Here is a 9,174-nt window from a genome sequence, read left to right as displayed (position 1 = left end):
ACAGGATTTTTGTCTCTGTAGAGATCACAAAAAAACAAAGCAACTGCGGATTAAAAACTATTCCCACACTGCTCTCAGTGAAAACTGAAAAATTGGTGGTTTACAGTCACATGGATCACAAATTCGCAGAACTTATGATGGTTTCTTACCAGTTTCCTGTGCCATTGTGCAAAAGCACAGAATGTCTAAATAATTTAAATAAATTGCATGTACCAGCTGTACCCTGGTTATCAGCAGATCTGTCTTTTTTACGCTTTTATTTGCTGTAAGCAAAAGAAGCAAAAAGCCATTATATTACGAGGACAGAAGGACAGGCAGGTTGGAGTGGAAGCAAGTTTTAAATAATAAACCTTTTCTGAGATTTTGGAAATTGTCACATGCAATAATGACACATCTTTTCTGAAAAGAAAAAAAGTTGTGTGGCATTAGTACTGTAACTTGTAGCACAGTAATAACCACCTCCAAACATTGGTAGCATTGGCAGCATCTTACTGCTGTACACCAGTTGTGTTAAACTGTCATGATCAGCCCCCATAAGACCAAGGCAATATACATTAATATTTGTATAAAATATAATTAATTTGAATGTTGAAGCTGAACTATATTGCGTCTTTGTGGATTTCAGGTTTATAGACTGTGCTTAATTCTTTATTCAACAGCTTGGGTTACAACTGTAAGCCACTGGGTTTAATCAAAAACTAGCTGCTGGTTTCTTAGTGACTTGAACAACTTTGATTTGATTAGCAGCGTCTCTGTTCTCATTAAATGCTGGTCAACCACTGGAAATCAATATAGCTAATGGTAAATATAGTGTATGTCAATTTCTACTTAAGGCAGACAGCTGTGGATTAACTCAGATAAGTCAGGCTGGTTTTTCACTGGTATTTAATGTTATCACAAATGACACACACACACACACACACACACAGACACACACACACAAAAGTGCTCATTCTTTTCTTTGTATAGAGGGATGATTGTATGGATATAGAATCTGCTGGCCCACGAGGGAGCTGGACATGCAGGCTGCTGGCTGGATTGACTGTATAAGAAGTTTTCCAAGGCTTCTTCCTGACTCTAATTGGAGAGACATGGTTGTTTCTGTTTCTGTTTTCCGTTTCTTAAAAAGTGAGCCCGAGAGAGGTCTGTCAGCCTGGAGCAATGGAGTGAAAACAAAAGAAATCAAGGAGGTGTTATAGGAGCACAGCGTGAGGGGCAGTGTTTATAGAATATGCTCTAGTTTGGCACTCCATTTTTATTGTCCTGCCTCTCTTACTATTGAGTTGGGCATTTTAACTTTGCTATAGGAAAGCCTTTTGATGGACAACCTTTATTCTTTTATGGTCCGTTGGCTAAAATTCTTATCAGCACTACAAAACCGAAGCTTCCTGGGAGTCGCACTTTAGTTCATGCCTGTGACGGGAAAGGATGTACTTTGTTTTTTTAAAGTCCAATATAATCATGTTTGGCAAGATTAGTCAAGCCTAGATAATGTAGTATGCTATATTCACTGGTGTGTGTTGATCAGTGCAAGAATCAAGATTTCATATTAGCATTACATCACTGAGTCAGCCTTGTGTCCTGTGGAAATTATGAATTTATTTTACCAAACAAATTTTACTACCAGGATTATGTATCCTAAAGGAGTTTTTTAAATCGAAAACAACTGGACTAGGTTATTTGTCTGTGAAGACGTTTCACCTCTCATCCAAGAGGCTTCATCAGTTTGTGTACGCATCTGACCAGGCTAGGACCAGTCCTAGCCTGGTCAGATGCGTTTTCGATTTAAAAAACTCCTTTAGGATACTATGACCTGGACAAATGAGAATATACACAGGCCTACCAGGATTATGTTCAGTGGCAACATTTTGTTGAGTGAATGAAATTCTAAATTTTTTTTTACTGATGGTGCCTGACGATGGTGTTAGATTAAACATTATGGGCTCACCAAAGTTATTACAATCAGTCCTGTGGGAACCATGAAAGTCTGTACCAATTTTCATGGCAATCCATGTAAAAGTTGTTGAGATATTTTATGAAAACTCAAACATCACATCATGGTGGTACTGTAGGAAAAGTCAGGGGATAACAGAAGTCACCCTGAGTCATATTCTTGTCCTAAAGTTTCTACTTGTTGTGAGGCTTGTTCATACAAGTATTCAAAACAAAGAGTCCCTGTCTGAGAGCCGATCAAGGAGACAGTCGGATATTGAGATACTGAACTAGATAATATTGCAGCCTACAGTATGGTAATGTTACACTGTTAGGTGTTATAACAGAGGATGGAAATGGACCTGTATAAAGACCTTGTGGCATCTCTGTCATAGAATTTACCCAGCAACTACTGAAATGAATAAGCTGCTGTGACAAAATATGATATAATATGATGCAACATAAATGCTAAAATCTGAAAAACCTCTCAGTAAATTGGCAAGCCATGATGATGACGATATGGGAGAACAGAATATTATCCTGCATTAACTTTGTTATAGATTTCTTTTAGTCAATTAAATTTTACTATCAAAGCTACTATAATTCTTAAGGTAAACAAGTGTGCTCTCCCCCTGTGGAGGAAGGCAATCTATCTGCTCATGACTTGTACGACAGGTCTAGACCACCTGTGAATTTCACTTATACCAAATCAAAAAGTCTAGTCTACAGATTCTCCTAACTTGCTCGTAATCACAACTTGAACAAATCTTTTTGGATCCCTGGTTCTTACATAAGGTTCATTGTCTGTACAAAATCCAATGGTTGTTGTGATATTTAAGATTGGACCAAAGCAATGGATTGTCATCCATAGCACCAGGCTGCTAGTATGGCTGAAAAATGTAATATGGCCAGAATTACATTTCTGTCAAAATGTATTTGCTGTTGCGAATTAGTTGTATACGAATGTCATTTCTAGGAGATACTGTAGCTGCATCTAGATTTCCAAAAGCAATATCTGAACACTGCAGAGCACTAAAATGTTGTGTGGATTACAAAGGTTCTGGCAGTAGAAAAACTTTGACTTTTTCCATTTAATTTGACATGAATACAAAATAAATTCTCATATCATATATTGCTGTTTTAATTTTAAAGTTGCAAAAGATTAAAACTACAAAGACATACCTTACAACTTTCGAGCCACTTTCACTTTTCACTGTCAAACTAAGTGATTGAAGGATTATTGCAGAATTGAATTAGAAAAACACAAAGAAGTCCATAATTTTACAGTAGAGGTAATGGTTTAATTTTCTGCAATTGAAAGAAATGTTATAATATGTCAAAGGCATTTGCTCACAAGGTCAAAGTCCTTGACAATTTCCATGGTTGTTTTATAAAGATTATATATTATAAAGGGTATTACAGCATACAAACTGCAAATCTGAACAAAGCAGCTGAAGGAATTTAACTGTTTGGTTTAGTGCTGTATGAAATGGACAGAAACCTACTACCTAAAGAAAAACGAATTATATATGAAGTATATAATATACTATATAGCTTTTATTGCTTGTCAGTTATAACCATAGGGTTGTAACAGTGTCTACACAGTTTTCTGTCTCACTGTGAGATTTTCCGTGGTCCCACCATGCAGTTCATTTTATCAGGGGTGCTCAGTTCCAGAATCCAACATGGATCTCGTTGTAGCTGCAGATTTATAGTATAGCATCAGCACCATCCTAATCCCAGAAAGCTATCATTTGTATGCCACATGGAGGTGCACCTGTTTGGGGAGCTGGGTTCCTTGCTGACGCTGACAGTTTTTCAGTGCAGCCTGATCTGGGGTTCAAAGGGCAACCCATCTCTCCCCTGACTTGACTTGTGCAGATTAAGTCGGCTTCCCACTGCTCCCTGGCTAGAGCTCGTTATCATTGGAAGCTGTTGGCGCTCCGTCCTCACAGTGCCACAGTAAGACAGCATGGCAAGTCCTCCATGTTAATTACTTTATGTGCAGACCTTGCAATTTTAACTACTTAAAGTGACGGTCCAGGAGATCTTTACTTGAGTTAAAGGACATTACAGTTATTGTCTGATGTTATCCATTCCCTAAGAAACAAATGAGTCTACATATAACACCTCTTTTCCTTGAGTTACACTGGTTCCCTGGGTCTTTTTAGAATTGACTCTCAAGCCTTCCTCATGGTTTCAGAGGTACTTAAATGGTTTGGCTCCTCTGTGCAACACACATCGTCTATCAATTTATGTCTACTCACATAGCCTGAGGTCCTCTGCAGCCTGCCTTCTAAACGTCCCCAAAATTACCACAAAGAAAATGGGAAATGCTGCTTTTATTGCATTTGCCTCCATGTTATGGAGCTGCTATGCATCGAAGAGCAGCCTCACTGGGAATTTAAAACCATTCTGCTGCTGTTTCAATCTTGTTTCACTTTAATGTTATATATACCCCTTTAATGTGTTATTTTAATTTTTCGTTTGTTATCTGCTGTTTACCTTTGTGTTTTTATAGTTACTACTTTTTCCATTTCTTCAGCCACAACAAATACCTCCCATAATGACACAAATTAGTGTCCTCTGAACTGGAGCTTTCATCAGCTTTCAATGAGCCTTTCATCAGAACAACATTGTTACAAAGTGCTGCATAACTGGAACATATTATCGTGAGAAAAAACATTTATATTATTTTGAGATCACAGATTCTGACCACAGTTGTTAAGGTTTAGTTGGGTTTAGGCACAACATTTCTTGGTTAGGGTTTGATTATGATTATGGTTAATGGAAACCAACATTAACTGCTGGCAGGAAATGGGCTGTGAACAGCGGCTTCTAGTGTCAGTGATTTGCTTTGTTGACCAAACTATTCATTTCAACCTTTTCCCTAATCTGTTAACAGTTGTGGGGATTAAGTAAAATAGCTGAAGTGCTGTATTTCTACATTGAAGGAAAAATGAAAATTCATAGGTTTTTAGATTGTTAGATACTTAACTTGTGTCATCATCCACTCCTTTGGCTCCTCTTTCATTTCATGTTGTGCTGGGCAGACCACACACAGTTTGCACTAAGAATGAATGGGCTGAAAGGAGTATATTGACTTCAACAATTTTGACGGGTCACTGTCACAACGGAGGACTTTTTTCCAAACAAAATATCAGGAATCAGAATAATACAAGATGCTAAAACCACATACATTTGTAGCGGGCCCAGATCAGGTGTATAGATGCAATTGAGAGAGAAGTGCAGCCAGTTTCATGCAGCTGTGTTATAGCTTATATTATTTCCTCAGTTTGGAACTGTTTCGACTGGATGCAGGGCACTTACTGTGGGTAGAGCTTTGCTGACATAACCATAATCTAATATTAACACCTTATTGTAATTAGAGCCTGACGATGCAGCGAAGTGGTAGGTCTTATTGGAATCTGATCTAGCATGTGTAATCTGTCTGTTCATACTGTACAGTTACAGATTCATATGTTAGATTAACTATCCTGCTGTTGATTTCAAAAACACTTTCTTTATGTAGTTAAGACCAAGTGTCAGTGATCTTGGTAATTGTTAATACTGTGTGGGTCCTTTAATATATAGTATGACATGATAACATGTAAAAAAAAAAAAGAAAAAAGGATATTGCACAGAATCAGTTACATTTTAATAAAAAGTACTTTTTTTTAAGGCCCATCTTTCTTTCTTAGTGTCACTATGTCTGTCAGTGTCTCAGGCTTCTCACAGCACATATAAAGTTAACAATGAGAAGAATGGCAGACTTACAACTCAAAATTATGTATAATTTATAAAACAATGGTCCCGTCTTTGTAGACAAAAGGAGGACTCACATTTCTAGCAGGCAAATGTCAATTTTGACAGCTGAAATAAGTGTTGGAAGATTTTATGAGCTGGCAGTTTAATTAGCTAGCTGGCTAATGTTAGCTCCATAGCTGGTTAACTTGTTTTAAAAGAAGAATCCTGTAAATGGGGTCTCACACTTTCACTTGGCTTGATGGTTTTATTAATTTATCATGCAATTTTGTATTGCAGTGTAGTGCTAATTTGCCCTAGTATAATTGTATATAATAATTATGAAAAATATAGTGTCAGGCAGTGTTATTTCAGTTACCTCACATACTTGGCAAACAAGAGAGGGGATTACTCATACTTTTGCTCTTAGGTTTTTGGTTTTGGAAAGACTAAACAAATACAACCCACCCCTAATTCTGCCTTACTGTATCAGTCTTACTTAGAAGGCCATGCCACCACTTCAACATGTGGACATATCAAAAGCTTGAGATACCTGGTGTGCCTCATCATGAAAATTCTGTTTCATCAAATGTCTTGCTATATATGCAGCATCACATGAAACAAGCCTGAATAATACACTAATGTGTATTGCAAGGTAAAGTATGTCTGTACATATTGTGGTTGTGATGAACTTATTGTATGTAGAAGAAATAGCTCTTAGAAGATTCGGATCAAAGAATGCAACTCTGCTCTCACAATAAAGTAGAAAATTTCTTTTGTAGTATTTAATAATGTGATCACTCCACCCTCTACAGAATGCTCTTCTTCACTGACTATGGGAATGTGGCCAAGGTGGAGCGCTGCAACATGGACGGCACCAACAGGACCCGGCTGGTGGATTATAAAATTGAGCAGCCCACTGCTGTGGCATTGGATGTGGTCAAGAAACTGGTGTACTGGGCAGACGCCTACCTGGATTACATTGATGTGGTGGATTATCATGGCAGGAATAGGCACACCATTATCCATGGAAGCCAAGTGAGTATCACTTTTCACTGTAAGCGCTGCTTTTTGTCTTCCATGGGCTGCACATCATAAGGAACCATTGTGGACAAACGTCAGTAAGAATCTGAATAGACAACTGGCTCCTCTTATCATCACTTTCTCCCTCTTCATTTGAGAGACTTGCGAGATTGTGTCATGAGAGGGTGTTTCTGTGTTAATTTTCAGATTTAGGGCACTGTGCTTTATCACTGCAAGACAGGTGGTAAATTTAGTGCTTGTTATAATTCACTCTGCATTTTCATAGAAAAAGGTCTTTTGAATAGGAAACAGATGATTTATTAAATTGAAAAAACTGAGGCACATCTGTGGTTGTCTTCTAAATGAGCAAATGAATTGTCTTTCCTTGTAGTACTTTTGAGCCTTTTCATCATAGATTATGACTATTCATTAGATAACCCTTTAAAACAACTTGGAGTACATATTCACACTTTATAAGGAAAGAAAAATGTACATTTCAGGCACCTTATTGTGTTCCACAAACACTTGCATAATCTTAGGCCACTTACATGTTTCAAATGATAAGCTGTGTATGAGGTTGAATAATGATAAGCGAAAATTTGCCTTGTGTGTGCACATCACCTTCTCAGGGTCATTCTTTACCCTCTTGAAATGATCCACTTTGGATTTCCTGGCTGCCATATGACCACAGGGAGCAGCTGTGTAAACGATGTGTGTTTGTCAGTGTCACCACTTCCTGTGGAGTTGGATTTTTTTTTTTTTCCCCTGCGACCAACTGACCTATCAAAACATGGTTGACTAAAAGTCTTCTCATCAACTGTTTGGTTGACTTTTTGGGGGCAGCCCTTGTATGTTTTCTGCCAGTTTCCTCAAATTTGGCTCAGCTTCCTCACAGTAACACATGACATTTTGAAATAATCCTCAACTCTCTAAATGTCCTTCATTTATTATCATAGTCAGGATTAAAAATTCTGTTTGGGTGACATGGCCGTATTATTGCATTTTCTAGCTGTTGAGTTGATCATTTTGCACAAGGTGGCCTTCACGTCTGTGATGGCTACACACTGCTGTAGTACAGGGTTGTAGAAATCATTTCATCCTAATTAAACATCTGTTAATTACCTCGATCCTGCTTTTCTGTTTTACGTCTCATGAGGATTATCCTGTCTGGATAATTCTGTCATCATATTCAATCCAGCAAGTACTTAATAGAACACTTTACGTTCTGTAGGTAAAGATTCTAGCGTAGTATATGCACATCCTTTTGAAGCAATATGTGTGAAAGTTATGCTGAGGCAAACTCCACAGAGAGAGATGGTTGAGTGGTTTGTTTATTTATTTATTCTGACGCATGTTTTCTTGCTGCCCCTCATGTTAAGGTGTCACCTAGTGAGCCTAGGTTTACTTCTTGTGAATACAGATCATCCAGCCATGTCGCTTAGCGTGTGTGTCAGCCTGCTAAATGTAGCATGGAGGCTGTGGTGTCAGGGCCAGTAGCTTCCCCGTGGAGTCGAGTTTTTGACCCTGTTTATGCTGCCAAATGTACAGACAGCACTACCACTCTCTCCATCCCCCTCACGCTTGCTGCATGTTGAAAGAAAAAAGTCCTCTTGTTAATTTACTTTGGTTATTGTTCTTTTTATATTCCTCTTGTGGTTTTACTTATTTTTGGCTTCAGGGATAAAGGAAAAAAAAAAAAGGGACCATGAATCTGCCTTGTTTTTCAGGTGTCGTACATTTATGCATTAGCTGTGTTTGAGGACTACATCTATGCTACCCACTTTGACCCTTCCAAAGGGAGTTCGTCTGTGGAGCTGCTGCAGATCCAGAGGTTCAACATCACAGCAGAGAGTACGACACTGGCTAGCCTGGGGAATACTAGAGGACTCTGTGTTTACCACGAACTCACTCAGCCAAAAGGTAAAGAACATTTTCTATATAGGTTAACAAGTGTCAGAATCTGCCTCATTTTATGGCTCACATGTTGGAGTCTGGGTCAGAAACATGATGCTTCCTTGACTTATAATGATTTGGCTGTCCTTTCTGATTTTCTCCACAGTCAGGAGTCATGCATGTGACATGGATTCATATGGAAAACCAGGCGGCTGCTCTCATATCTGCCTTTTGAGTGGCAGCTACAAGTCCAGAACCTGCCGCTGTCGTACTGGCTACAGCCTGGGCTCTAATGGACAGTCCTGCAAAAGTCAGTACATACAGTATTTTGCTTTGGATGGAATTAGATATATAATTGTGTATTTTGGTACATATCCTTAATAATGTTTTTTTCCATTAAAATCCCCTTCTATAGGATTGTCATGAATAAGATTCCTGAGTTATGCCTGAAAAGAACGTTCTACATCACTGCTCTCTTTGATATTGACGTGGGCCTGTAAAGGTCACGTGTCATATTAGAGCTGATGGTGTGCCACACATGCATCATTCATTGACTGACAGTGATAAAGATGAGCGCTGGTG

The sequence above is a fragment of the Seriola lalandi genome, unplaced genomic scaffold (assembly GCF_002814215.2).
Source record: "Seriola lalandi dorsalis isolate HSWRI2012SDOR001 ecotype SW California unplaced genomic scaffold, Sedor1 jcf7180002054758, whole genome shotgun sequence".
Classification (NCBI taxonomy): domain Eukaryota; kingdom Metazoa; phylum Chordata; class Actinopteri; order Carangiformes; family Carangidae; genus Seriola; species Seriola lalandi.
The sequence above is the reverse complement of the archived record's forward strand: the minus strand, read 5'-3'. Positions refer to the sequence as shown.